The sequence below is a fragment of the Pseudorca crassidens genome, chromosome 10 (assembly GCF_039906515.1).
Source record: "Pseudorca crassidens isolate mPseCra1 chromosome 10, mPseCra1.hap1, whole genome shotgun sequence".
NCBI lineage: Eukaryota > Metazoa > Chordata > Mammalia > Artiodactyla > Delphinidae > Pseudorca > Pseudorca crassidens.
In genome coordinates, this window is record NC_090305.1 from 14,733,977 (window position 1) to 14,761,930 (window position 27,954).

Genomic DNA, 27,954 nt, shown 5'->3' on the forward strand with positions numbered 1-27,954 from the left:
TATGTTCTGAGGTTCAGGAAAAGGAATGTAGAGAGATGGTGCATTTGATCCAGGGAAAGGAACTGCCATGTCTGGGTGCTTAGGCATGGCTAGAGTGAGCAAGGAGAGCACAACAGAACGGAGTGTCTATAGCTCAGGCATGGGCGTGAATCCACAGAATGGACAGGCAGAAGCATGAGGTTCCGAGTAAACGGTAGGCTCTGCTTAAGTAGGAAGCAGATCATCTAACTGTTAAATGAGAAGAGGGCTTGACATACTGGTTCTTCTTTTGAAAGGGAAATGGGTTCCACAGGTGTTGAGGACCTGGAACGCCTCTCTGAAATGTAACTGGTATGGGAAGTTGGGAGGGAATAAAGTCTTCACTGATTTGGCTTTTGATCTGAAATAATTTCAGCAGTGCTATATGCTAGGGAAATAAGGAGGAGCAGCCCTGGAATGGACAAGAACAAAGCCACATGGACAGATGCAAATATGTGTGTGTTCACTTGCTTTTGAAAGCAAACATTTTGTTTTCAGCAAACAGCTTGCATCTTGTGCTTCCTTGATTTTTTTTTTTTTTAAAGGAAATTACACACACAAAACAGCCTGTCACTGGTGGCTTCCCAGAGAAGGAAGAGAGGCCCTTGAGTGTTTTCCAGTAACCAGCTCCCTAAGCTGGTTCTCACACAAGAAAGAAACTCAGAGTAACAAAAAGTGCCTGTGAAAGGTTCTTTTAGACTAAAATTTGGTGGAGATTAAAAGAGGGCAAAAGTTCAAATGAGAAGGAGCCACTGCCAAGTAAGCAGGAATCTCAGCCAAGGGGAAGGAAAAGGAGACGCTGGTTTAAAATGCAAGTAACCATGGCAAGCCAAGAGTTCAATGCTAGAATCTAGTTAAGAAGTAATATCACACAGAGCCGTGATTGTTTATTCAAAGCAGGCCATGAGAGAACAGTTGTCTCCAATGGGTACTCTCACAGCTTGGATTCAAAATTATAAGTGCATTTTTAAAAGTGTCCAGCGCTTCTCTCTGACCCATTTGGTATTAAGCAAAAAGAAAAGAAAGCACAAAGTTTATTCTCAGTGTCTCTTGTGGGTTTAAGACAGCTTTACATATGGAAAAGCATTTTGGTGTCAGCTGTTGAACTGGTTTCCTGCTATTCTGCTTTCAGTTGCCATTGGAAACTCTGCCTGACCATGTGGTAACATCACCCATTTCCCAAGGTTCAGAAACCAATGCGCCTCTGAAGGGAAGCAGAACGTTTCTTTACACGTACGTGTTGTGCTTTGCTCCTGTTTAAGAGTGAGAAGGGCTTGCAAACAGCTAAAGGACTGTGAGAATAAAGATGAGGTGTTGAAATACAAGATAAAGGTAAGCCTGATGTAATGAAACCTGATAAAGGTAAGCCTGATGTAATGAAAGAGGCTCTGCAATGACCAGAGACTCACCTTCACATTCATGCCCATCCTTCCCATCTAGATGGTCCATTTGCTGTCATTAACACTGTGTTGAGTCAAGCAGAGGCTTCCATCCTTCCTGTGTCAATGAGATGGCTATCAATACAGCAAGGGTTTTCAGAAGCGGGAAGGTACCTGAGCTTCTGAAATTTATGCAAAACTTCGATGTCATTCTGCATGTGTGATTTTCTGGGGGAATCTGTCAATCATTTTCCTGAGATTATCAAAATGGTCCGTGAACCAAAAAGTATTAAGAATCAAGGAACTCAAGTATCACTAAATAAAGTATGTTGGCTGCACTCAAACATATGGAAAGAAAGTAATTAATAGTTTCAATTGTTACAATATAGTAATATGGGCAGTGCACTGGGAAAGCTTTCTCCCTGGTTAATGGATACAAAATGACCAAGGAGAGGAAATTTTCAAGAGGAGATTGACTCACTGCAGGAAGCTGAGAGAACTGGTGTTCCAGTCCTATCCAGGCAGGAGGATCATCTCCCAGCTCTCAGAGAATGTGTCATATCTATATTCTGCTCTTTTGTTAAGTCTTGAGCCATTAGGGAATCTGAGAGCTGCAGGAGAACCTATATTGTCAGGAAAGGAAGACGTGTATTTCAGAGCTCAAATGGAAGGGCAGCCTAATCATGTGGTCTCATCAAGGGAAGTAGTCCAGCAACATGTTCTAGCACTTAAATCATATAATCTGGACTCAGACTGCTTAGGTTTGAAGTCTGGTCCATTAAATATAGTAGATATTATCATTATGTCCTAGTTACATATGATCTCTGTGCCTGAATTTCCTCATCCTTAAAGTGGAGTTATAATAGTATAGTTGATCCTCATTGTCTTAGTCTACTCAGCTGTTATTATAAAATACCATAGACTGATTATCTTAAACAAAAGAGATTTACTTTTTTTTTTTTTTTACAATTCTGGAACGTGTAAGTCCAAGATCAAGGTTCAGGCTGTTTTAGTTTCTGGTGAGAGCTTTCCTCCCGGCTTGCAGACAGCTGCCCTCTCACCATGTCCTCATGTGGCTTCTTCTCAATAGTTATAAGCTATTGAGTGGGGAGTGGGGAGCTCTGCCATGTTTCTTCTAAGGGCACTAATCTTATCAGATCAGGGCCCCACCCTTATGACCTCATTTAACCTTAATTTACTTTCTTGGATGCCCCACCTCCAAGTCCAGCCACACTGGGGGGTAGAGGTTCAGTATACAAATTCGGGGGGAACACAGGCATTCATCCTGTGCACTCATTATTCACCGATTCCATGTTTGTGAATTTACCTACTCTCGCTACAATTTATTTATGACCCCAAGATCAATACTCATGGCATTTTTGTGGTCATTTGCAAGCATGCAAAGAAAGGTGAAAATTTTGAGTTGCCCAGCATGCACACTCCCAGCTGAGGTTGGACAAGGTGATGCTCTGACTTGTTTCAGCTCTCATACCATAAACCATTGTCCTTTTTATGGTCTATTTAGTGCCACATGTTTAACATATTTATGCTTTTATTGGTGATTTCACTGTTTAAAATGACCCTAAACATAGTATTAAATGCTATCTGGTGCTTCTAAGTGCAAGAGGGTTGTGATGTGCCTTATGGAGAAAATATATGCATTAGAGAAGCTTTGTTCAGGCATGAGTTGGTCTGAGTGCTATTGGCCATGAGTTCAATGTAAATTAATCAATATCATATATTAAATAAAGTGTCTTTCAACAGAAACACACATAAAACAAGATTATGTATTGACCAGTCAGAGAAAATATTTCAACCAGATGCTTTCAGGAACCTAACCCTTTATTTCTCCTGGAAACATCAGATCAGTATTGTAGAACATAATGACCATGAATAATGAGAATTGGCTGTATATGACTATGAGGATTAAATAAGTTATATATAAAGTCCTTATGAGACTGCTTAGTTCAGGCTGCTGTAACAAATAGACTGAGTGGCTTAAACAACAAACATTTCTCTCATTTCTGGAGGCTGGGAAGTCCAAAATCTCAGTGCTGGCTGTCTCTGTTCCTGCTCAGGACCCTCTTCTTACTTTGCAGATGAATGCCTTCTTGCTGTATACTCACATGTTGGTGAGAGAGAGATCATCTCTCTCATGTTTCTTCTTATAAAGGCACTGATCCCTGTCACAAGGACTATACCCTCATGACTTAATCATCTCACAAATTTCCCACCTTGAAATACCATCACTTTGGGAACTGGGGCTCAACATATGAATTCGGGGGATACAAACATTTAGTCCGCAACAACTGTCTAACTCATACTGAGTAATCAGTATATGCCCTTTATTATTATTTTCTCAGAACTAGAATAGAAATATTACTCCACAGTTGGAACAACAATTAAGTGTTAATACTTGTTCAAAGTGTTATATCATCAGGATTGATAATACGGCAGAAAGAGAATTTATTAACTGCTGGATTGTCTACCCCACCGTTTCAGTAGAAATATCCAAAGATGCTAAAATTTTAGCTGTAGATATGGCTCAGGTTATATTACTCATTCTTTCATTTACATCATCTGTCAGACGTTTACTCTGCATATTTGTGTAGTGAGGTAAGTGCTGTAAGCGTACCAAAATGAATAAAACTTGTGTATAACTAAGTAAGTAAATAAAGATGTGGTATGAGCAGTGGCTTAATAGGAATGCAAAGAAAACATTAAGGGAATGCAGAGATGGGATCAATTCCCTGTTAGTTCTCTCAGCATTTTTCTGAGAATTTCCTGGTCCTAACCTAACTCCCAGGGTGATATTTGTGATGCATTAGAAGGGGGGAATTTTCAGCTTCAATAAGGCCCATGGGGTGAGGCTGGGGGGACGAGGACCAAGTTGGCCATCACGGTCTGTTAGAACTCCATCTTCTGCACTGATTAGACTGTCACACTGTCATCAACATACTTGGTGGATTAGAGCCCAGATTCTGGAGGAAGACAGCCTGGGTTCAAGTCCTATTTTTCCCACTAGCAGCTCTGTGACCTTGGGCAAGTTACTTAATTTCTCTGGGTTCCAGTTTCCTTAATATATAAAATGAGGATAATGATAGTGCATTCTAGCATTGCTATGAGGATTAAATAAGTAAATATTTGACAAGTACCAGAACAGTGTCTGGCATATAATATACTTTATTTCTATATTTAATAAATAACCAGATCATCATCTCTGAATGTCCTGTACCAGAAATACCCTAGTGGATAAATAAGATGATTAACAATCAGTTGTTGAATGAATGAGTGAAAAGTAAATGACCTTCGGGAAATGCCAGTAGGAAAGAAAATACAAGGAAATGATTTTAAAAAGAGCTAATTTGATAGTTAAGATATTTTCCATTGCTGCTTCCCTATACGAAAGCTTCTAATGTGCCAATTCCATTAAAATAAAGTCCAAATCTTATGGCACGGTATATAAATTTTTAAAAGATAGGGTTTGCAGTAGTAGTATGTAAACCCCTATATCTCAGTGGTTTAGGAAAACAAAAGTGTCTTTCACTAGCAAAGTCTGATGAAAGAGTTCTCATCCAATTATTGAGAAATGCAGGCTTTGTTTATCTTGTGATGCTACTGTCTCATAGCACCATGATGATGAAGGAGAAGAATGGAAAAGGAACATTAACTCTAAGGTGCCATGGTCCAGATGCATGTCATTTCTGCTCACAGCCCAGCACTCAGAACTAGTTGTATGTCCCAAATGCTGCCAATGTGGAGAGGCTGGGAAATGTAGGGGCACATGGATATCCAGTGAGCAGTGTCTGTGCCACAAATGGCATACAAGGCCCTCAGTAGTCTGATCCCAACTATTCCCACCATGTCTTTCGAACGAAATGAGGTCTTGAGGTCTCATAACAGTATCGAATAATCACAGGATGTATACAGTAGACTTTCATCACAAGGAAGTTTGGTCGTGGCCTGAAGAGAGTGTTCTCTAGACCCCTTTTTGGTTTTGCGGGGAAGACAAATATAGAATGGGGCTCCTGCTCTCAAGTTGCTTACAATGTAGTTAAGGAAGTATGAAAAGAGAGTTAAGAGGAAAAGACAGTGTAGGATCAATTGCAACTGAGTGCAAGAGATGCGGTAGCTTGGTTTTGTGGAAGGACCTTGAGGTTTGGAATCAGACAGTCCTAGGCTCCAAAGTTTACTAATTGTATTATCTTAAGAAAGTCACTTAACTTCTAAAGATATATATCCACATACATACTGTAAGTGTACACATGCACACACGCACACACGTCCTTAGTAACTCAATAAATAGTAGCTATTATTGTTTGTTTTTCTTTTTGTGTAACAAAACATCTTTGATGAGAAATAGATTTTTTTTCCCAGGGTGTGCAATAACATAGGTTATACTACTTATTCTTTTTTAAACACCTGTTGAACAGCAGCCCCAAAACAAAGGTAATTGAGTCTGAAAGAATTCTTCCACATCTGGTCAGGTTCTAAGCCTAAGCTTAGAAGACCTATCCTGCTACATTTCTGGGGAATGTAAGCCTACAAAAGCTACACTCAGCAAGATTATAGCAGCAGTTGGCTGGGGTGCCCTGCAGTGGTAAGCAGCCCTAGAGTTCGTGCCTCACCCCTGCTGTCCACTGGTACCCACACCGCCTGCAGGACCCTCGTGGAGCCATGCAGTGGACTGGGGACATGGGAGGGCATGTAAAATAGGAAAGTAGCCCGTGCACTTGCCATTGCAGCCAGTGCCTCCTCACTTCCCAGCCTACTAATCCTGGGTTATGGGGGACTTCTTTTTCCCAAATCAATTGGCTGAAGCTTTCTGAGTCACAGATTACTGAATTATTTCAAAACTTATGAAATGCAGGGGGGTGGTTATTATCTGCTTGGCTCTCCGGGTCATTCTGATTTCCAAAGTCAATTCTGAATAGTGGATGTCCCATCTCTTTTCCAGAGCCCTGTCCATCATAGACCCTGGGAACTTACAGAGGGTGTTTACAGATATCCCCTATATATCCTGACCCATGAGGAAGGGGCTCTGGCTGAATGGAGCTCACGCTCTCTGGCATCATACTATTGATTGTCACAGACATCAGTGGATCCCTTTTTATTTTGCAAATATCACTACTGTTATGAATAAGAATATCATCTTACCATCTCCCTCAAAGCACAGAAGCAAATAGAAAGGAAAAATCCCATAATTTTAACTGCATAAAGCCGTCTGGGGCTCTGTTCATCAGAGAATTCAATTCTGCTGAATAATTCTCCATAGGCACGAATAATAAAAGAGGGGATTATTACCCATCTGTTTGCCCTCTCGGCTTTTGTCCAGCCCTTATTGTCTCCTCGGGCTGGATCCATCTGATTGCTTTAGTGACGCAGGAAGGCATCACCAAATATGAACACATTCCCAGGCTCTGGGAGCCTCTCACCGCACTGAGGTGGAGTGACACAGAGTGTTTTGCCTTCGAGCATTTCAGCAAACTGGGGCTGCAATAAGATATTTAAGGTCAAGGCCATGACATCTGTGGCTGGGAAAGGGCCAGCAGAGATCATTTTTATCTTCTGTTGCACACATGCAGTCTATTCATCACCAGGCATCAAGATCTTGACAGAGCAGCCAGGGAAAGCACGGGGAGAAGGGCTCTCATCTCAGCTGTCAGGGTTGCTGTTTATATTATTTTGCCTTGTTTTTCCCTACAACCTAACATAAAGCTTTCTCAGGCTTGGGCAAGACTTTGCAGGGCCTTTTTTTTTCTTTCTTTCAGGAAGACAGATTTGAACAGGAGTTGGGCAAAGGAGGAGAAGGACTTTGAAGCATTAATTATTCTTGACCTCCAAGTTGTATAATCCAAAGGCAGTACTTTTAGGGAAATAGGCATGGTTGCCAAATTTTATAAACCTAATAAGAAAATAAAATAATTTTTTATATCAAACCACTTCCACTTGAACCCCATGTGAAAAACCTATCCATCACTCTCTTCTACCCTTTTAGTCTTTTCAATTTGTGCAGAATTATAGATGATGAAATAGATAGTTTCAATTAGAATAAAAACATTTTCGTTGGTGAAAATCACCATTTACTTGTTTTGTGACTTTTAATGAATCCTGTTAGAGAGTGGAAATAGAAGCTATACTTGAATGCTTTCAACTCACACTCTTAGACCCAACCATACAAATGATGGTAAGAGAACCACTATGGCGTCAGAGGGCCTTAGTTCAATTCTAGGCTTTGAAACTAACCACCATGTCTTCTTTACATCTTAGGGCTTCATTTTCCTCACCTGTAAAATGATACAGCTGGGTAAGATTGTTTCCAAAGTCCCTTTTTGCTCTCAAAGTCTCTTTTTCTTGAGGGTATTTGCTTCAAGTGGCATTTGCACTAAGTATTAACAGTTTCTCTGTATTGGTTTTATGGCTACTCTATGAAATAGAAACATGCTTATCTTTGTCTTCAGGAGTGTAATAGAGGCTAAAATGGAGAAAGTGACATGACCTTCACCTTTTAAAGCCGTATTATCCTGACCAACTTCTGGGTTGCGCTCCTAATCTACTTTTGATTATGTCTCTTCTTTCACTAAAGACATGGAAATAAGAAATTCAGAAAGAAGATGCCTATTATGATTTCACACAACCTCACTTTTATTTAAAAATGTATTGCTACCATGCACTTACTTTGTAATTTACCGTTAATCTCTGTGACACTACCGTGATCAGGATTTCAGAACATTTTTGAAAGATGCATTGTCTCCTACTGCTTTTGTACAGTGAGCTGCACTTTGCTGCTATCCACTTTCCAGGTTGCTGAAGCACACTCATAATGGGTTATCATGATCCCAGATAAAAGCAACCCAGCAACACCAGCTTACACATCCAGGCTTTCCTTGCAGGGATCTTATTTTACTTTTCATACTCAAAGAACTGGCTGCACCCTGCACTTTTTCAGGGTCCAAGGGAAAAATATAATGAACTGTTAAGATCTAGTGTCAGAAATCAGCTCCTCTGAAGTCCTGGGTAGTAATACTACTTTTGCATTTACATTTCTAAGGACAAAGGGGAAGGAGTTGGTAATTGACATTTATTAAGTCCTATCTCTCATATATTCCAGATGCCATGTTAGGTGTGTTGAAAACCTTTTCTCATCTAATCCCTCCCAGCTACCTGTGAGGTAGGAAGTATTCTGGCTGTACTACAGTTGAGACCCTAAGGCTTGGAGATACTTTGGAAATTACTGAATATTAAGTAAGGATATATAGAAGCAAGACTGGAACCCAGATCTGTTTATCAAATCTATATGGTGGGTTTGTGATTTTTCCATCGTTTTAAAAACATTTTTAAACTGTTTGCTTTGTATACATAATACATTTCATAATCAATTCTTTCAGGATCTAATAGATTGTTTTCATTTTCTACCATGCAATCATCAGCAAATAAACAAAAAAAACACATCTTTTGGAGTTTGATGTTCCCCTGTCTGCCACTTGACAAGGAGGGCCAAGATTCTGCAAATATTTTTATAGATCTGACATGGGGTCTTTGCAAGCCAACCATAATGGGGCCTAAAATTCATGAGTCTGAAAGTCCTTCCCTGCTACAAAAGCATCTATTTGCCCTGCCTTTTCATCAAGCAAGGGGATGTAGTTCTTATATACAAGAGGTACTGGTGGCAAATAACCAGGAGAGTCTTGTGAACATGTCTAGTCAGTTGAAGAACTCAATTTTTAAAATCTTCATAAAGAAGGTGAGATTTCAGGATTTTATTCTGTCATGGATAGAGTTACATGCGTGTGTGTATATATGTGTATAAATGGAAAATACAGATTGTGAAAAACACCAATTTACTTAGAAACTATGGAAATTTCTTGCAAACTCTAGAGAGAGGAAAGTCAACACCAAAGGCAGTCTGCAAGCTTCACGCAGGTTGAAAATACTGAAGGTCACATGTGGTCACATGTATGTCATTTTACCAGATGTGCACATTAGTGCAAATGTACATCCTAAGCAATCCCTATGGCAGGGTGCCCTGGGGGAGAGAAACTTAGTCTGTATCTAAGGAAACATCCTTAGCTCGTGACAGCAAATGCTGATATTTAATGTTCCTTTTACTTTTATTCAATTACAAGAGACTTTAGTCCTAAAATAGAGAGTCCTGAAAAACACCCCCCTTCTAAAAAGTAATAGTTTTAAAATTCTTAACAAGATCTCATATTTCTAGGAAACAAGCAATTCTTTGCAGGTTTTTCATCGTGTTATGTTCTAGTGCTGGAGCATTTGTCAGGATCCTGTAGCTTCTTATTGTTGCTAGTCACACTTCAGAAAGTAGTGACCCTCTAAAACCTGAAGTTATTTAAAGGTTCAGTATCTGGAAACCATTCTTGTGAATTTAATATATTTAATTTTTCTTCCTAGCACACTCTAGTTGTGTACCTGGGTTTTTTTTAGAATGGAATTATTGGCATTCACATTCAAGTGATTATACAAAGGAAATGTTCACTTCTTGCTCTTTTTCTTGGAAAAGATGATAATGAATTGACCAAAAAAAAAAAGATATAAAGGAAAAATGCCAGATCTGTTTAAATCCAAATTCCTTTTGATACTGGCATATGCTGTTCTTTGTGCTGAAAACAAGAAATCTCAATCTTTAAAATTTTGAAGGTAGTTTTATTAACAGACAGATTATCTCACAGCAGAGGTCCTAGCTCACATATAAGAATATAAAGCCTGCTCAAGAATTCAATACATGACATCTCATCCTTAGTTTCTTTGAACATGCAGTTCAGAGAGAAAGGTGCTCTATCAGTAGTTCTAAGCCCTTGCTTCACATGAGAATCCCCTAGGGAGGGTTTGAAACCTACCATTGCCCAGGCCCTCCCTGCCCCCAAGGTTTTGGTTCAGTTTTACTGGGGTGAGGCCCAGGCTTTTTATTTCTAAAAGCTGCCCAGGTGAGTCTCATATGCAGCTAGGCTTGAGAACCACTGCAGCTTCACACAGCTCTCATCAGTGGAGCAGAAGACACACACAGGAGCCAGAAATGTCTAATCATCTGGAGGAAGGGGGTAAAAAGGAAAGAAAATGTTAGTTGGGTTTGAGCTAACCGACAATTATTAGAAATAATTATGATTTATTCTTCCTACTCCATGGCAGGGATGTGGCATATTGGGAAGATCCTGACATTGACATTGAGCAAGTGACCGGGATTCCAATGTCAGGGTCATCCCCATATTTCAGATTCAAAGCCTCAAAGACAAACTTAGTAGATTGTTGCTTTAATGATGCTATTTCCCATATCAGTACATGGAACGGTGAGAGTGAGGTCAATTTCAAGCTGGTTAGAGCCGGGATTCAGAAGTAAAATATAAAAATAAAAATTTAAAAAATTCTTAACCCCCTCCTTCCCCTTTATGGCTTACCATCACCACCACTCCCCACTCCCCACCACTGGCCCACAATTGCTGGGTGCCTCCACTTGTGGTTCATCTTCATCTTTTCTTTTTCCTTTTTTTTTCATCTGTAGCCATCCTTTCCTTGTCCTCCTTTAACCTTCTCATCCTGGTTAGGAAAATGGCTGCATTTCTTATCCCATCGTGGATCAGTGTGCTGCTCTCCTTCCTGAGGGTTCTTTTAACCCCAGTTTTAGCTGCCTTAGACTAGTTCCTACTTTTTCTGCTATCCTTTCCTACTTCCAGCTCACAGGGCTAGGTCTCCAGTGTTTCCTCCTATTCAAGGCCTCTGGCCCAGTTGTTAAATTTTCTCATATAATTCTGAGTGAATAACCTGAGGAAACGCAGTATTCTTATCTAGGAGTTTGGGTACCTGGAGAATTAGGGACTCCAAAACAAAACATGTTTGTAAGACCAAATCCTGACCCTGTTTCATGCAAAATATTAGTAAAGTGGGAATAATATCTGTGTAAAAGCTGTTATAGAGATTACGATGAAATAATACATTCCAAGTAGCCGGCATACATTAACACATTTCAACTGTTGACATCTGTCTCCTCTGTATTCTTTAAGGTCAGGGGACTGTGATATGGATCTCATCCAGATTATTATATTTAGTGTGTCAGGTTTGAAACATATGGGATATATTCCTATAATCTCAAAGAAAGAAGAATGTGAATTTTTTCTTGTTTAAATTATTCAGGATTTTTTTACAAAAATTTTACCTGTATTAGTATAATTATTATTGAAAAAATACTGGGGTTCATGAATTTGGGAATAGACATTTTTATAGGTGGACTGTAGGGCTTCATTTATTTTAATGGAATATAGATTACATTGAGGATGTTAATATTTGTTTCATGAAAGTTCCAGGTTACTTCCTGCTTTTAAATAGATTTATTTTTTAGAGCAATTTTAGGTTCACAGCCAAATCAAGCAGAGAGTACAGAGAGTTGGCATTTACATGCTGTCCCTACACTGCATCACCTCCCCACTGTCACTATCCCACATCACAGTGGTATGTCACTGTGATGAACCTACACTGACACATTATCATCACCCAGAGTTCATCCTTTACATTAGGGGTCACTTGTCACATTCTGTGGGTTTTGACAAATGTATAATGACATATCCACCGTTATAGTATCATTCAGAGTAGTTTCACTGCCCTAAAAATCCTCTGTGCTCCACATATTCACTCCTCCCTCCCCAAACTCCTAGCAACCATTGAGCTTGTGCCTGTCTCTGTAGCTTTGCCTTTTCCAGAATGTCATATATTTGGAATCATACAGTTTGTAGCTTTCTCAGATTGGCTTCTTTCGTTACTAAGATGCATTTAAGTTTCCTTCTTGTCTTTTCATGGCTTGATAGCTCATTTCTTTCTAATGCTGAATAATATTCTATTGTCTGGATGTACCACAGTTTATTAATTCACCTACTGAAGAACATCTGGGTTGCTTGCAAGTTCTGGCAATTGTGAAAAGAACTGACATAAATACCCCTGTGCATATTTTTGGACATAAGTTTTCAACTCATTTGGGTAAACAGCAATGAGCACGATTGCTGGATCATAAAACCTTTATTTTTGTTGTTTGAGAATTTATTGTCACTGTCATTTACAACACGGGAGATTAAATTCACTTTACAATCACAACAGAAGTTTCAATCAGATACATTCAACCCTCAAGTGGGATGCTGCAGTCGACAGTTGGCTAATTAGATCAATACAAATGTCACAATTTCAGAGACTTTTGCTGTATTGAATGGTATGTTTCATGCTATGGAGGGATCCCAGTGAAGAAATTCATTGTTCCAGTTCTCATGTATCATGGTTTTCAAAATGTTATGCCCCAACCCATATCCAATACTATGCCCACTCAATCCCCACTTTAAATGTGAATGATTTGAGCATATCTGCTAAACTAATAGGGCAAGTCCAAAGAAAGGTATTTAGAGTGAGAGACGAGGATAAGAGATCTTGTTTTGGGGAAGAAGGATCCTACGTTAATGAGCTTATTATAATATTTCATTATAAGAGAGGAGAAGTGATTCTGAATACAGCTTGATTGCTGCCTCCCAGATGTGTTTTGCAACCTAGCTCTCTGGATGCATATCAAGGGCAGTGGAGAGCAGAGACTGTATATTAAAGCTGAAATGATTTTGTTTTATTTTTTCTAAGATAATTGCAGAACAATGAAGCATAAGCAGTCTTATTTCAGGAACTCTAGACCAGAGTGTAACCAAAGAGGAAAGAACATGCTTCCCTGCTGAGCCACAGATAACCCCATAGACTTATCAAAACAAGCCACCAGTGGGCGGTAGAGCCTGAGAGTGTGTGGGATCTGTGAGTGCCAGTGTTAACCACCTATTGGATGGAAGGATGTAGTGGTTACCAGGTAGAGTGGCAGTGGAGTAGGGCACAGCAAAATTGTTTGAGAGCACATGTGTACTAACATTCGAGAATCCTCAGCTAGTGAGGCTTAGAGGGAAGACAACATTCTAGGCGGCATGTGGAGCAACAAGAGAGAAGGAGCCTGGGTCCCTGGGTCCCTCATGAAGCCACCCCACAGTACTGGCCCCAGCCATCTCTATGCCATTCAGTGAGAAAGAAATAAAGTTCTCTCTCTCTGGCCAGTGTTATTTTGTATCTCTGCTAATTGCAATAGATCTTGCATCCTAGTAATACCCCTCTTTCTTAGGCCACCTCCCCAGAGTACTCTCATGCAACCTCCTGACCTCCCCTGCACATCCTCCTCTGCAAAGCCTATACCCCAGTTATTTCCTAAACCCCCCTTTCCTGTGAAAACGTACATGTAATTTGACAAACTCACTCAGATCTCTGTTTAGGACATTCCTTAAGAAATGTTATAAGTGGTTAATATTATTTACATTTTAACAAAGGTTTTTATTGTATTAGAAAAAGGGTGATGAATGGTAGAGAGGCCAGGCATGGTAACTGAAGTATGGAGGCGATCCTTTCGTGCATTAAGACCTATAGCCATCCTTTAAATAACATTTTGACTCCCTCCCCTCCGCCCTCCAACACACATACCATTTCACTGACATATATGGCTGCTCTTGGGGGAACAAATCCACAGCAGTCTCCCACAAGTACCCTTTATAGCAATCTCAGTATATTTCCTAGAGTATGACTAACCTGAATTGTGTCCACTCTGAAAACTAAATATTTCCCAAGATGTAAGGCTAAAAAACTAAAAATAACAAAGGAAAAGGCATTCACAAGGTCAATACTCAGGCGTGTTCAGGTAAATACAGTTACAAATAAGAAGCCATTTAATTTAAACCCAAGTCAAGGTAGAAAGTACATGCCTGCTGGCTGCATCTTCTTGCTGTTTCGACATGTACTTTGTGAGCCACTGCTCTGTATGACATACGATTCCTTGAACAGTGTCTATCACACACATCATGATTAACAAATATTATTGAATGAGTGATGGATAACTCTGCTATGTGAGCACTATAGTTACTAGGTAAATCTCCTCTTGTTAAGCTTCTTATGCATTTCTAGTCCAGAAGAAACCCTGTGTATAAGACTGGCATGGAAAACATGCCACATGGAAAAAAAAATTAAAAAGGAAAGTTAAGGGAAAAAGGTGGGGTAGAGACCCAGAAAATTATAAGGAAGACGAAATTGATAACTCGCTTTTCTCATTTAGCACTATATTCCTAGAATAACAACTTCTTTACTCGGCAGCAGCGTTTATTTGAAAGCACTAAACCCAGTATGAGGATTCAGAAGGTGGGACAGGGCAACAGTGGGGCCTTGAAAGTATTTATTTCCTCCACAAACCGGAAAACACAGACACAATTGCTGGAAATTTCTAGCAGCAACTTAGGATGTAGTGGAAAGGATTTCTGAAGGATCACAGGTAACCGTGACAGGCTTCAGGTAGGTGGGATGTAATTTTACATGCTTGCAGTGGGTGCAAACAGGAAGAAGGCGCCAGCTTCAACTTGTAAGGCTCACCAAGCATGCTTGGTTCAAAGGAATGGGTTAATTTTCTCTTGACTGAATTCTGCTTGCCTGATGCATTGTTTATGATTTACTTTCATTTGCTCAACTTCTTCCGGTCGTATCCTCTGGAATTCTCTCAGATGCTATCAGTAGACGGTTCTGACCAGTGAGCAGCCATTTGTTACAGTATCTCAAGGAAAAACATACCTGTACCTACTCTGTGCACACTCACCCTGGCAAAGAGTGTGTCCCTCCTCTCGTGAGAATGTTCTCACGGGGTTCCATCCTCACTGCTTCATGCAACAGCCTATTCTCAACTTGAGTCGTGGCAGCAGATCAGTGAATGTTTAACAACTGGCTCTAAGGTGGAGGGGGGACCCCGATTTGTAGCGTTTGTCAATTTTGTGGTGTAAATACACTTACCATGACCTCTTTCATGTACCAGTAAGAGGCACAGAGCCCAGAGTAGGAAAGAAAAGTGTACAGTCGATTCTCAGGAGTCAGAGCCAGCGGCCCCCGCACACCACTGCAGGTGATGGTTCATCACCTCCCAGGTCCCTCTTGACACCCACTTTCAAACACCAAGATTTCTTTTAAGACTATAGACCTAGTAGGGTCTCCTGGCTGGTCTTCCTCACTATAGAATTCTCACAGTGGTTAATATATATTTGCTAAGCCTTCCAACAACGTTGTCTCTGATCCTGCTATGGAAAGTCACCGTTGTAGGCACACAGCCCCTTCCTCTGCTTTCCCTTCTTACTCTTTCCTTCCTCTTTAGCTCTTTTCCACCTCTCCCCACTCTACTGCTGCCTTCCCTCCTACTAGTCCCACAGACATTTCCCAGGAACTCCTGTCTTAGTGTGAACTGTCCTTTATTTTTTCTTCACCAATTCTCCACAGTCACCTAGATCTGAAAGTAATCTGTCCCTCCTGATCCCAGCCCTTGTCCAAGGAAATAAGTGGCATTCTTGGTACTCAACTTACAAGGTGAAAAGAAGGATTCAATAAGGGAACTCCTTTGTCCCTACTGCCTTTTCTTGGCTACAGTTACTTAATATTTCTAAAATCTAACTTATTTTTTACAATATCTCTTATTTTTTCATGTCGTTTTTTTTTTATCCCTGATGCTTTCATATACTGATTTTCAGGAAAGGCACCGAACTTTCCTGATGAATTAAGCACCAAGTTCACAAGAATTTTTTCCACTCTTCCCTTGTCATTATCCTAATAAGTTTCACCAACCACTTACTTTTTTTTAAAAAAAAAATCTTTATTGGATTTTAATTGCTTTACAATGTTCTATTAGTTTCTGCTTTATAACAAAGTGAATCATTTATACATATAAATATGCCCCCATATCTCTTCCCTCTTGCGTCTCCCACCCTCCCACCTTCCCTATCCCACCCCTCTACGTGGTCACAAAGCACTGAGCTGATCTCCCTGTGCTATGTGGCTGCTTCACACTAGCTATCTATTTTACGCTTGGTAGTGTATATATGTCCATGCCACTCTCTTACTTTGTCACAGCTTACCCTTCCCCCTCCCCATATCCTCAAGTCCATTCTCTAGTAGGTCTGTGTCTTTATTCCCATCTTGCCCCTAGGTTCTTCATGACATTTCTTTTTTTTTCTTTTTTAGATTCCATATATATGTGTTAGCGTACAGTATTTGTTTTTGTATTTCTGACTTACTTCACTCTGTATGACAGACTCTAGGTCCATCCACCTCACTACAAATAACTCAATTTCATTTCTTTTTATAGCTGAGTAATATGCCATTGTATATATGTGCCATATCTTCTTTATCCATTCATCTGTTGATGGACACTTAGGTTGCTTCCATGTCCTGGCTATTGTAAATAGAGCTGCAATGAACATTTTGGTACATGACACTTTTTCGATTATGGTTTTCTCAGGGTATATGCCCAGTAGTGGGATTGCTAGATCGTATGGTAGCTCTATTTTTAGTTTTTTAAATACTGTTCTCCAGTGGCTATATCAATTTACATTCCCACCAACAGTGCAAGAGGGTTCCCTTTCCTCCACACCCTCTCTAGCATTTATTGTTTGTAGATTTTTTGATGATGGCCATTCTGACCAGTGTGAGATGATATCTCATTGTAGTTTTGATTTGCATTTCTCTAACGATTAATGATGTTGAGCATTCTTTCATGGGTTTATTGGCAATCTGTATATCTTCTTTGGAGAAAGGTATATTTAGGTCTTGTGCTCATTCTTGGATTGGGTTGTTTGTTTTTTTGATATTGAGCTGCATGAACTGCTTGTCAGTTGCTTCATTTGCAAATATTTTCTCCCATTCTGAGGGTTGTCTTTTCATCTTGTTTATGGTTTCCTTTGCTGTGCAAGAGCTTTTAAATTTCATTAGGTACCATTTATTTATTTTTGTTTTTATTTCCATTTCTCTAGGAGGTGGGTCAAAAAGGATCTTGCTGTGATTTATGTCATAGAGTGTTCTCCCTGTGTTTTCCTCTAAGAGTTTGATAGTATCTGGCCTTACATTTAGATCTTTAATCTATTTTGAGTTTATTTTTGTGTATGGTGTTAGGGAGTGTTCTAATTTCATTTTTCACATGTAGCTGTCCAGTTTTCCCAGCACTCCTTATTGAAGAGGCTGTCTTTTCTCCATTGTGTATTCCTGCTTCCCTTTGTCAAAGATAACGTGACCGTATGTGCGTGGCTTTATCTCTGGGCTTTCTATCCTGTTCCATTGATCTATCTTTCTGTTTTTGTGCCAGTACCATACTGTCTTGATTACTGCAGCTTTGTAGTATAGTCTGAAGTCAGGGAGCCTGATTCCTCCAGCTCAGTTTTTCTTTCTCAAGATTGCTTTGGCTATTCGGGGTCTTTTGTGTTTCCATGCAAATTGTGAGATTTTTTGTTGTAGTTCTGTGAAAAATGCCAGTGGTAGTTTGATAAGGATGGCATTGAATTTGTAGATTGCTTTGGATAGTATACTCATTTTCACAATGTTGATTCTTCCAATCGAAGAACATGGTATATCTCTCCATCTATTTATATCATCTATAATTTCTTTCATCAGTGTCTTACAATTTTCTGCATACAGATCTTTTGTGTCTGTAGGTAGGTTTATTCCTAGATATTTTATTCTTTCTGTTGCAACGGTAAATGGGACTGTTTTCTTAATTTCACTGTCAGATTTTTCATCATTAGTGTGTACGAATGCAAGAGATTTCTGGGCATTAATTTTGTATCCTGCTACTTTACCAAATTCATTGATGAGCTCTAGTACTTTTCTGGTAGCATCTTTAGGATTCTCTACGTATAGTATCATGTCATCTGCAAACACTGACACCTTAACTTCTTTTCCAATTTAGATTCCTTTTCTTTCTTTTCTTTTTTCTTTTTTTTTTTTTTTTTTTGCAGTACATGGGCCTCTCACTGTTGTGGCCCCTCCCATTGCGGAGCACAGGCTCCGGACGTGCAGGCTCGGTGGCCATGGCTCACGGGCCCAGCCACTCCGCGGCATGTGGGATCTTCCTGGACCGGGGCACGAACCTGTGTCCCCTGCATCGGCAGGTGGACTCTCAACCACTGCACCACCAGAGAAGCCCCCTTTTATTTCTTTTTCTTGTCTGATTGCTGTGGCTAAAACTTCCAAAACTATGTTGAATAATAGTGGTGAGAGTGGGCAACCTTGTCTTCTTCCTGATCTTAGTGGAAAAGGTTTCAGTTTTTCACCATTGAGGATGATGTTGGCTGTGGGTTTGTCATATATGGCTTTTCTTATGTTGAGGAATGTTCCCTCTATGCGTACTTTCTGGAGAGTTTTTATCATAAATAGGTGTTGAATTTTGTCGAAAGCTTTCTCTGCATCTATTTAGAAGATCATATGGTTTTTCTCCTTCAGTTGGTTAATATGGTGTATCATATTGACTGATTTGCATATACTGAAGAATCCTTGCATTCCTGGGATAAACCCCACTTGATCATGGTGTATGATCCTTTTAATGTGCTGTTGGATTCTGTTTGCTAGTATTTTGTTGAGGATTTTTGCATCTGTGTTCATCATGATATTGGCCTGTAGTTTTCCTTCTTTGTGACATCTTTGTCTGGTTTTGGTATCTGGGTGATGGTGGCCTCATAGAATGAGTTTGGGAGTGTTCCTCCCTCTGCTATATTTTGGAAGAGTTTGAGAAGGATAGGTGTTAGCTTTTCTCTAAATGTTTGATAGAATTCGCCTGTGAAACCTTCTAGTTCTGGACTTTTGTTTGTTGGAAGATTTTTAATAACAGTTTCAATTTCAGTCCTTGTGATTGGTCTGTTTATATTTTCTCTTTCTTCCTGGTTCAGTCTCAAAAGGTTGTGCATGTCTAAGAATTTGTCCATTTCTTCCAGGTTGTCCATTTTATTGGCATAGAGTTGGTTGTAGTAATCTCTCATGATCCTTTGTATTTCTGCAGTGTCAGTTGTTACTTCTCCTTTTTCATTTCTAATTCTATTGATTTGAGTCTTCTCCCTTTTTTTCTTGATGAGTCTGGCTAATGGTTTATCAATTTTGCTTATCTTCTCAAAGAACCAGCTTTTACTTTTATTGATCTTTGCTACTGTTTCCTTCATTTCTTTTTTATTTATTTCTGATCTCATATTTATTATTTCTTTCCTTCTGCTAACTTCGGGGGTTTATTGTTCTTTTTTCTCTAATTGCTTTAGGTGTAAGATTAGGTTTTTTATCTGAGGTGTTTCTTGTTTCTTAAGGTAGGATTGTATTGCTATATACTTCCCTCTTAGAACTGCTTTTGCTGCATCCCATAGGTTTTGGATCATCGTATTTTCATTGTCATTTGTCTCTAGGTAATTTTTGATTACCTCAGTGATCTCTTGGTTATTAAGTAGTGTATTGTTTAGCCTCCATGTATTTGTATTTTTTACAGATTTTTTCCTGTAATTGATATCTAGTCTCATAGCGTTGTGGTCGGAAACGATACTTGATATGATTTCAATTTTCTTAAATTTACTAAGGCTTGATTTGTGACCCAAGATATGATCTCTCCTGGAGAATGTTCCCTGAGCACTTGAGAAGAAAATGTATTCTGTTGGTTTTGGATGGAATGTCCTATAAATATCAATTAAGTCCATCCTTTTTAATGTGTCATTTAAAGCTTGTGTTTCCTTATTTATTTTCATTTTGGATGATCTGTTCATTGGTGAAAGTGGGGTGTTAAAGTCCCCTACTATGAATGTGTTACTGTCGATTTCCCCTTTTATGGCTGTTAGTATTTGCCTTATGTATTGAGGTGCTCCTATGTTGGGTGCATAAATATTTACAATTGTTTTATCTTCTTCTTGCATTGATCCCTTGATCATTATGTAGTGTCCTTCTTTGTCTGTTGTGATAGTCTGTGTTTTAAAGTCTATTTTTTCTGATATGTGAATTGCTACTCCAGTTTTGTTTTGATTTCCATTTGCATGGAATATCTTTATCCCTCCCCTCACTTTCAGTCTGTGTGTGTCCCTACATCTGATGTGGGTCTCTTATACACAGCATATTGTTTTTGTATCAATTCAGCCAGTCTGTGTCTTTTGGTTGGAGCATTTAATCCATTTACATTTAAGGTAATTATCAATATGTATGTTCCTATTACCAATTTCTTAATTGTTTTGGGTTTGTTATTGTAGGTCTTTTCTTTCTCTTGTGTTTCCTGCCTCGAGAAGTTCCTTTAGCATTTGTTGTAAAGCTGGTTTGGTGGTGCTGAATTCTCTTAGCTTTCGCTTGTCTGTAAAGCTTTTAATGTCTCCATCAAATCTGAATGAGATCCTTGCTGGGTAGAGTAATCTTGGTTGTAGTTTTTTCTCCTTCATCACTTTAAATATGTTTGCCACTCCCTTCTGGCTTGCAGAGTTTCTGCTGAAAGATCAGCTGTTAACCTTATGGGGATTCCCTTGTGTGTTATTTGTTGTTTCTCCTTTGCTACTTTTAATATTTTTTCTTTGTTTTTAATTTTTGATAGTTCAATTAATACGTGTCTTGGCGTATTTCTCCTTGTATTTATCCTGTATGGGACTCTCTGTGCTTCCTGGACTTGATTAACTATTTCCTTTCCCATATTAGGGAAGTTTTCAACTATAATCTCTTCAAATATTTTCTCAGTCCCTTTTTCTCTTCTTCTGGTCCCCTATAATTCGAATGTTGGCGCGTTTAATGTTGCCCCACAGGTCTCTGAGACTGTCCTCAAGTCTTTTTATTCTTTTTTCTTTATTCTGCTCTGCAGTAGTTATTTCCACTACTTTATCTTCTGTGTCACTTATCTGTTCTTCTTCCTCAGTTATTCTGCTATTGATCCCTTCTAGAGTATTTTTAATTTCATTTATTGTGTTGTTCATCAGTGTTTGTTTGCTCTTTAGTTCTTTTAGGTCCTTGTTAAATGTTTCTTGTATTTTCTCCATTCTACTTCCAATATTTTGAGTCATCTTTACTATCATTATTCTGAATTCTTTTTCAGGTAGACTGTCTGTTTCCTCTTCATTTGTTAGATCTGGTGGGTTTTTGCCTTGCTCCTTCATCTGCTGTGTGTTTTTCTGTCTTCTCATTTTGTGTAACTTACTGTGTTTGGGGTCTCCTTTTCGCAGGCTGCAGGTTCGTAGTTCCCGTTGTTTTTGGTGTCTGTCCCCAGTGGCTAAGGTTGGTTCCGTGGGTTGTGTAGGCTTCCTGGTGGAGGGGGCTAGTGCCTGTGTTGTGGTGGATGAGACTCTATCTTGGCTTTCTGGTGGGCAGGTCCATTTCTCGTCTTGTTTTTCGGGGGTGTCTGTGGACTTATTATGATTTTAGGCAGCCTCTCTGCTAATGGATGGGGTTGTGTTCCTGTCTTGCTAGTTGTTTGGCATAGGGTGTCCAGCACTGTAGCTTGCTGGTTGTTGAGTGCAGCTGGGTGCTGGTGTTGAGATGGAGATCTCTGGGAGATTTTTGCCATTTGATATTACATGGAGATGGGAGGTGTCTTGTGGACCAGTGTCCTGAGCTTGACTCTCCTACCTTAGAGGCACAGCACTGATGCCTGGCTGTAGCACCAGGAGCCTGTCATCCACATGGCTCAGAATAAAAGGGGGGAAAAAATTAAGAAAGAAAGGAGAAGATAAAATAAAAAGTAAAGTAAAATAAAATTATTTAAATAAAAAATAATTATTAAAAAATATTTTAACGTAATAAAAAAATTTAAAAAAAGAAAGAAGAGAGCAACGAAACCAAAAAACAAATCCACCAATGATAACAAGTGCTAAAAACTATATTAGAAAAAAAAATACAGAGACAGAACACTAGAACAAATGGTAAAAGCAAAGCTGTACAGACAAAATCTCACACAGAAGCATACACATACACACTCACAGAAAGAGAAAAAGGGGAAATATATATATATATCATTGCTCCCAAAGTCCACCTCCTCAATTTGGCATGATTCGTTCTCTATTCAGGTATTCCACAGATGCAGGGTACATCACGTTTATTGTGGAGATTTAATCCGCTGCTCCTGAGGCTGCTGGGAGAGATTTCCCTTTCTCTTCTTTGTTCGCACAGCTCCCAGGGTTCCAGCTTTGGATTTGGCCCCGCCTCTGCGTGTAGGCCTGAGGGTGTCTGTTCCTGCTCAGACAGGATGGGGTTAAAGGAGCCGCTGATTCGGGGGCTCTGGCTCACTCAGGCCGGGGGGAGGGAGGGGTACGGATGTGGGGCGAGCCTGCGGCAGCGGAGGCCAATGTGATGTTGCACCAGCCTGAGGCGCGTCGTGTGTTTTCCCAGGGAAGTTGTCCCTGGATCACAGGACCCTGGCAGTGGCGGGCTGCACAGGCTCCCCGGAAGGGAGGTGTGGAGAGTGACCTGTGCTCGCACACAGGCTTCTTGGTGGCAGCAGCAGCAGCCTTAGCATCTCATGCCTGTCTCTGGGGTTCCCGCTGATAGCCACAGATCACGTCTGTCTCTGGAGCTCCTTTAAGCAGCACTCTTAATCGCCTCTCCTCCCGCACCCCGAAACAAAGAGGCAAGAAAAGAGGGAAGAAAAAGTCTCTTGCCTCTTCGGCAGCCCCAGACTTTTCCCGGAGTCCCTCCCGGCTAGCTGTGGCGCACTAGCCCCTTCAGTCTGTGTTCACACCACCAACCCCAGTCCTCTCCCTGGGATCTGGCCTCTGTAGCCCGAGCCTCAGTTCCCAGCCCTGGCCTGTCCTGACCGGTGAGCATACGAGCCTCTCGGGCCGGTGAGTGCCAGTTGGCACCAGTCCTCCGTGTGAGAACCTCTCCGCTTTGCCCTCCGCAACCCTGTGGCTGTGCTCTTTTCCGCAGCTCCGAAGCTTCCCCCCTCCGCCACCCACCCGCCCGCGAAGGGGCTTCCTAGTGTGTGGAAACCTTTCCTCCTTCACAGCTCCCTCCCACTGGTGCAGGTCCCGTCCCTATTCTTTTGTCTCTGTTTTTTCTTTTTTCTTTTGCCCTACCCAGGTACGTGAGGGGTTTCTTGCCTTTCGGGAGGTCTGAGGTCTTCTGCCAGTGTTCAGTAGGTGTTCTGTAGGAGTTGTTCCACGTGTAGATGTATTTCTGATGTATTTGTGGGAGGAAGGTGATCTCTGCGTCTTACTCTTCCTCCATCTTGAAGCTCCCCTCACCACTTACTGTTATAAGCACACTTTGGGCTTCTCACCCTCATATATTATTTATTCCAGTCAAAATGAATTATTTGTTTTTATCATATACATGCTTTATTCTCTGCCAACTAAGTGGTTATGGTGGTGGTTCTTCATTTGGCCCCTACCCCAATCCACCATCCACCTCAGAGCTGTGATCCAGGGAGCTGTCCCTCCTCACTGTGTAACCTAGCTCCCTTGCTCCCTTGCTTCTTGTTGGAATCTACAGATGGGAGTCACGGCAGGGGACTGAGGAGTGGGAGGAAAGAGATGGAGGTGAGGGGGAGGGGCAGCTTAGGGTATGAGATTAAGAGATACAGACTACCATGTATAGAATAGATCAGCAACAAAGATATATTGCCTAGCACAGAGAATTAGAGCCATTATCTTGTAATAACTTTTAATGGAGTATGATCTGTGCAAATACTGAATCACAATGCTTTTTGCCTGAAACTAATATAATACTATAAAGCAACTATACTTCAATTTAAAAAAAGGGACTGGGGTGTTTTCCCCACCTGCTCCCGTCCTGCTTCAGCATCATGGCTCTTGTAGTGGCTCTATCCCTCCAAGACTACAGCTCTGCCAGGGGGTCCTCTCTCCATGGCTCCAATCTTCAATGATTCTTAGAACACTCTTTCCTAGGTGTGACCTCTCACTGTTGTGTGTCCTTGGGCCCCTCAGCATCCCTCGTTCATCCCTTAATCCTGCTAGCACCTCTATAAACAGTCCCTATAAATAGTGACTCAAGTATTCCCAGATCTCCATCAGATTGTGCTTTAGGCTTCCTACAAGCATCCCCACTACTATAGGACCACAACTAGTATCAATTTCCATCTGGGGTTTTCCCTACCGAATTCTCTCCATATGAATATTTTATCTATCTTTAAGTATTGGAAGAAATGCCAATTACTATGTAAAGTAATATTCCCATGTATCTCCCAGTAAAAAGTATTCAATAATATATCTGCTCTCAGAATTCTCAAGGCATTTAGCCACAGCTCTTAATAGATGTACATAATTAACCAAAATAAAAAACAACACATGTCATATTTCTGTCAAATTTGAGGGTGGAATTTAATTTTCCTTCCTAAAGTATCAGTTCAGTGTCTTTCAATAAGTACCCCTCGAACATTGGTTGATCAATGAACAAATTATTCATGTTACTATCTTTCCTTTCTCTACCCCTTATATTTTGCCTAGAGCATCTTAACTACTATTAAGCATTCCTTTAAAGGTTGACTTTATACTGCATTTTCTATTTATTTCCTCTCTATCTCACAAACTACATTCCACTTTTATAGTTCAGTGATCACTTTTATAAAGTTGATTATTAAATTTCTTACATTTTTCTTTCGTGGCATTAGACTTGTATTTCTAACTGCCAAATTACCGTCACTGTATGTAGGCATCACTACCTTAACATCCCAACATTCCATGCTGAGGTAATGATCCTGTTCTTAAAAGCAGCTCCTTAGCCTGGTTTCTCCACTTCTGAAGGTCATCTGTATCCTCCTGTTACACAAAATCAGAAACTTGGAATCATCTTAGAGTACAATTTCTCCTACTTGATTCTTCCTCTGAAAGTTCCCTTGAATTACAAAAATATTTTCTGTAAGTACTCCAATCACCGTAATTCACTCCCTCCATTTATTTTTGCAAAAATTATTACTATATTCTAAAGAGTCTTCATATTTCCCATGTTTTCCTTATCACAATATCCGGACCTCTGCTATGTGAGAGCTAGAATAAATATCAGAACCCAAGTTCACCGCCTTTATTTTACAAAGAGAGCAATGGGGTCAGGAGGGGTCAAATGACTATCTCACGCATCTGGGTACTGTGGAAAAGCTGCGAGGGGAGACTGTCTCATGATAGCTACTGTGGCATTTTTTGCAATATCTCAGGATTCAACTTCTGTCCTCCCACCAGATTAATGTTCATCCTTGCTGACCTATTTGTATCATGCTCTTGTTATTACTACTTGCTTATTGTAACTATTCATGGCTTTCAGTAGTAAGACTTATCTAATTTTATCCATTAGATAAGTCACTCTGGCATTCAGTTGCCTACACTGCAGCTCCACACTCCACTTTTAGTCTTTTTTTCCCACTGCCCCCAATGCACCTGTGTGTGTAAAATTAATGCTTATCGTATAGTTCTTTTCCTACTAAAGTCTCTGCTTTTCTACCTCCATATCTAAAATTTATGACTTTATCCTCTTCCCTAATTATCTCTGAAATACATTATCAGTGCTGTGTTCTCCATTATGCCTTTTGATATTCCCTTAACTGGGAATACTAACTCACCTAAACATTGAGTCTACGATTTGTTATTGAAAGTACTTAATGCTCCTTTGTAGAATAATCATAAGCATATTTGTGTCTCTTTCCATTTCCCTGTCTCTATTTACTTGCCTTTATGTCTTTCACACCACTAGATCCAAAACTTCATACAAAAGGAACACTCAGTGTTGATAAATTTTAATATTTTTGATAGCCCAAGCCATTGAAATTAAGTGTTTCACATACCTTCTTATTTATTTCAACACATTAGTATTTAATCTACATTTTTAAGATGCATATCTCACAAAAACAGTTGAATATAACTTTGAGTCTGAGGGGTGGTGGCACCATGAAATTGTGGTACAGAATCTCCCACCTTCAATAAACAAAAGCAAAAAAAAAACAGCCCTACAACAAAATTTCCATCAGTAGAAAGAAATATGGAAAATGATAAACTTCAAAAAGTGATGACCAGTGAAAGGAAAGAAGATTCTGGTATAATGACCAAGTTGACAGGATTCCCAACCCTGCTCCTACCTCAGGAAATAGGACTAAGGATATAGGAAGTTACAAAAATCCTGAGGATATTTCTGAATACTCTGACTTGAAAAGAAGTGGGCTAAAGGGATGAGTACATGTGCCTGAGAAAATCAAGATAAACACTGAGTAAATGCTCTACAAACTACATCTGGACCTTGACAGAAACAGGAAGGCCCCAATTCTCTTGCTCCAGCATATAGTGCTAAGTTGGGGGAGTGAGCCAAAGCCCCAAAGAGTTGAATTCATGCCAAGCTGGGTGGAATGAGTCTAATAAAGGACATCTGGTGGGATCTCAGCAATAAGAGTGAACTTGGGAGCTCAGCAAAGATTGCAGTCAGCCTCAGCTGTGCTTTCCCCTTCTCTACATCCTGCTCTGTATGCCCTCTAGTTCATAAGGGAAGACGAGATCCCAGGTAAAGTGGGAATGATGTCCAGGTAAAACCACAAACACTATTTCAGAGAAAAATTAAGATCTGAACAAAGGTAGAAAAGGAAAGGAAATGGTTTGAGAGCTATGAAATTATTTTAAAACCCACAAAAATCAAAATTTGTAAGTGTAGAAAGGCATTTATTTTGAAAGGTAACATAGATATGACTTCAATATGAAAAAATATGCAATCCAAGGAACCAAGGCAGAGTCTCTGCTGGTGCTTTGTATCCATTGAGTAATCCAATAAGGATATGGATTCAGTAACACAAGGAAAACACAATAATACAGAAAAAGATGAGAATAAGAAGAAAGGGGATGTTGTAAAGAAAAAAAAGTAAGATAAAAAAGAAATAATAAACTAGAAGCAGCAAGAAACAGAAAATTATCATGGAGATAAGCCTTTATTTATTCATAGTAGAAGTAAAGAGATAATAAGTTTAAAATAATTAGAAAGGCAGTAGATATGGAAACTATATCCACCATAGAGGTGATTGATATTGCTGAAGTGAAGACTCCAACCAATAGCACAGATAATAACCAGAGATATAATACAGGAAAATTTACCTGAAGTAAAATCATGACTGAATCTTCCAGTTGGTAGGATGCATCATTACCAAGAAGAGTTGATATAAAGCTAGTAATATAAAAAACATTTAGTTAAGTTATTGAATAACAGAGGACACTTTAAGTTTCCAGAAAGAAAAAGCAAGTAACATATATGTGGGAAAATCTGACTGGTCTCACAATAAATACTCAGTTTCTAAAATAATATAACAAAATCTCCATTATATCAAATCAGTTTTCTCTTCAGATGAAAACAACATAAAACAACATAAAAGTATTTCCACACATGAAATAACATGTTCATTGAAACTCAGCAGCAATGAAATTTTTTTTGAGAAACCTACTTCAAGATTAAATGCAACCAATTAAGAGGTGAATCAAAATAATACAGAAATTAAGAAAACCATGATAATAGGACAGGAGGTCAAATAATTCATTTAATATAACTCTAAGATAAAACCACTGGGTAATTATTATTACCACAGTTATATAATAAACTCTAAATATTATAAAAGCAATAAACTCAGAGGAAAGGAGGCATAGAGGTTACTAATTTTAAAATATGTAAATTAAATCCATATTGACTGTAATTTATTGATGGATTTAATAATGTTTTTCTTAGAGGAATCTTTTAGTATCTATTATCTCATATGATGAAAAAATTCTGAATTTCTACA

At 39.6% G+C, this 27,954-nt stretch overlaps 1 long non-coding RNA gene across 1 annotated transcript in view; it reads left to right on the plus strand.

Moving 5' to 3' along the window:
* Positions 1-1,224: 1,224 nt before the first annotated feature.
* LOC137231616 (uncharacterized) overlaps positions 1,225-27,954 on the plus strand; it is a 286,036-nt gene continuing 259,306 nt past the window's right edge. Inside the window, exon 1 of the long non-coding RNA XR_010946695.1 lies at positions 1,225-1,350. This is a non-coding gene — a long non-coding RNA (uncharacterized lncRNA). The remainder of the gene's footprint in view (positions 1,351-27,954) is intronic.